Raw genomic sequence first — 3,437 nt, 5'->3', positions numbered from 1 at the left:
GCATATAGTTAGGTCATGTTTTTCTATCCATTCAGCTACCCTACACCTTTTTATTGGAGCATTTAATCCATTTACATTTAGGGTTATTATTGAGAGGTACTTATTTATAGCCATTTTAATTCTGTATGGCTAGGTTTCACTCTCTGTTTCTCCTTCTCAGCAATCCCTTACAGCAATCCTGTTAGCATTTCTTATAATTCTGGCTTGGTGGTGATGAACTCCTTTAGCCTTTTTTGGGGGGTCTGGGAAGCTCTTTATTTGACCGTCTGTTTTGAATGATAGCCTTGTCGGATATAGTAAACTTGGACTCACATCCTTGTTTTCCTTGAGTACTTCATGCCATTCCCTTCTGGCCTGTAGAGTTTCTGACGAGAAATCAGGTGTCAATCTTATGGGAACTCCTTTGTAGGTAACAGTTTTCTTTTCTCTTGCTGCCTTTAAGATTCTTTCTTTGTCTTTAATTTTTGGCATTTTAATTATGATGTGTTTGGGTGTGGGTCTGTTTGGGTTCTTGTTTGGGTTTCTCTGTGCCTCCTGAACTTCTGTGACTTTTTCCTTTACCAGGTTAGGGAAGTTTTCTGCCATTATTCTTCAAACACCTCCTCTATTCCTTTCTCCCTTTCTGCCTCTTCTGGCACACCTACTATTCTAATATTGTTATATTTTACATTGTCCCACAGCTCCCTTAAGCTGTCCTCCTGTTTTTTAATTGTTTTTTTTTCTTTGTGATTCTCTAATTGAGTGATATTTTCACCTCTGTCTTCTAATTCACTGATTCAATCCTCAGCTTCCCCTAATCTGCTGTGTATTTTTTCCATAATCTGCTGTGTATTCCTTCCAATATGTTCTTTATTTGTGTTATGTTATTGTTTATCTCAGACTGTTCCTTTTTTATAGTTACTACATCTTTTTTCATACTGTTGAGCATTTTTAACATCATTACTGTGAACTCTGTTTCAGATAAATTTCTTATCTCTGCTTCATTTCTCTCTTCTTCTGGAGAATTCTCTAGTTCTTTCATTTGGGGTTCTTTGTTTCCTCATTTTGGTTGTCTGTTTTTGTGACTATGTTTTAGGTAGATCCTCTTTACTGCACCATCTCTAGTGCAGGACAGTGTTAAAGGCTGTTTCTGACTAATTGGATCAGGCAAAGACTCAAAGCCTCCAGAGACCACCTCTGTCTACAACAGTGGTTCTCAACCTTCCTAATGCCACGACCCTTTAATACAGTTCCTCATGTTGTGGTGATCCCCAATTTCATTGTTACAAATTGAACATAATTAAAGCATAGTGATTAATCACAAAAACAATATGTAATTATATATGTGTTTTCCGATGGTCTTAGGAGACCCCTGTGAAAGGGTTGTTTGACCCCCAAAGGGGTCGAGACCCACAGGTTGAGAACCGCTGGTCTACAAACTAATAGGATTCTGACTTGAACCCAGGCAATCATCCTCAGGTGTGGTGAGAGTTTTTTCAACAAGGTGGAGCAGTTGCTTCTGTTTGGGGGCTGTTACTTTTAATCTCTTAAGTGGCCTCAGGGCAAGGTGTTTTCCAATAGGGTGGGTTGACTGTCTTCCCCCAGGCAAGGGAGGATGTTTATGTGGGAAAGTTGCCCTCTGCTGTGTGAGGGAATGACTCAGCCCAGGAAACTTGGGATGTTTGCCTTCTGAGCTCTATCCCGAGTTCCCAGTCCTGGGTTCTGCTCTCATAGCTCCAGTCCGCTGCACCCTCCCTCTGCCAGAGCACAAGGTGGGTTGCTCCACCCAGAATTTTTGTGCGTTGGCCCTTTAAGTGGGTGCCTGAACTTTCAGCTGCCACTCCCTGGCTGACAGCACCCCACTGCTTTTCACAGCTAGATGTTATGTGGGTACCCTCCGCAGTTGGTGCTCTCTGCTGGGGAGCCCAGCTTCGGGATTAGATCCTAGAGTTCTCAGTGGCTTCCCCCCACAGCTGAGATATCTCTCCAGGACTTCACTTGCCATCTGTGGGTGCCCAGCCAGCCCTTTCGTGCCTCTGCCCCTCCTACCAGTCTCTATGCGGACTCTACCTTCAGTCCTTGGGTATCAGGGTTCTCTCCTGTGAGTTTTCCATTGATTATTCAGGGAGCCTTTCCATATTTCAGTTGTAATTCCAGCTTCTTCCTGGAAGCATGTCCGTGCAACATGCTCCTACTCTGCTGCCATTTTTAATCCAAAAGAAGGAACTCTTACCATTTGCAACAACATGAATGGACCTGGAGAGCATTATGCTGGATTCATGATTGTTTTAAGTTTTCCAATAAATACTGGCACACAGCTCCATTCTAACAGATTCCTGTTTGAAATTGACACATTATCATTATTGTCTTGGAAACAAACATTTGCAGCACATGTGTTAGGGCCTGTCTCCAAAGATGGTTGAGTGTTTTTAAAGTAGGTTTTCTTCATTGCTATAAATTGCAAACTAGAATTCAGACTGTCAGTCCTAGATGAGTTTCTACATGAATATTAATTTTTAAATGAAATGAAAGAAGGAAGAAAAAAGAGAAGTCCTTAAATGTTTAAATCAGCTTAACCACCTATAGTAGATGACTTAATAAAGTGTATATATAATGCATGCTGTTTCTGTAGCAGTCTTATTATTCCTTTGCCTGCACAAGTATCTAAATTCCAGAGGAGAACCAAGATGGTGGCATAGGTACACACTTGTATGTGCTGCCTCCCACAACCACACCAAAACTACAACTAAAAGACAAAATGGCTATCATCCAGAACCACGGGGCCTCATCTGGGCACTTCCAAACCCAAAACAAAGAGGAGGAATCTGCAGATCTCTCTGTAGCTCCTGCTGGGTGGCCTCAGGCGGTGGTTGACTATGCACCTCCTTGGAGATCTAAGAGCCGGTGTACCCAGTGGTCAGAGTGAGACCATACCAGAGTACAACTCTTCACATCCATAAGCGACACACTCAAGAGGCAGACTCAGTGAACACCAAAGCCCCACTGAAGCAAGTCTTGCCCCATAAGGGTGTCTTCAGCACAGCAGCTCTCCCATTGTAGTCGCAGCTGGCCCCCACAGCCAATTGGCCTGGAGGTCAATTCCTCCCACTGATACCAGCAGCAATCAAGGCTTAACTACAACAAGACTGTGCACCTAGCCCACAAAGGGGTACACCAAAAGTCTCCACCTCAGGTGATTGGGGAGGCTGAGCCACTGGGCCCAATAGGACACCTACCACACAAAGCCACTCTATCAACACAGGGAAGCAGCCAAAATACGGAGATGAAGAAACATGTCATGAATGAAAGAAATGGAGGAAAGCAAACTATGGGATATAGACATCAAAACCACAGTTATAAGGTTACTCAAAAATCTTCTACAAACTTCTGAGGAACTTAGTGAGACCTTCAAGGATCTTAGTGAGAATGCCAAAAAAAAAAAAAAAAAAAAAAAGAAA

The sequence above is a fragment of the Myotis brandtii genome, unplaced genomic scaffold (assembly GCF_000412655.1).
Source record: "Myotis brandtii unplaced genomic scaffold, ASM41265v1 scaffold530, whole genome shotgun sequence".
In the NCBI taxonomy this organism is placed as follows: Eukaryota; Metazoa; Chordata; class Mammalia; order Chiroptera; family Vespertilionidae; genus Myotis; species Myotis brandtii.
This window is presented reverse-complemented; position numbering follows the sequence as displayed.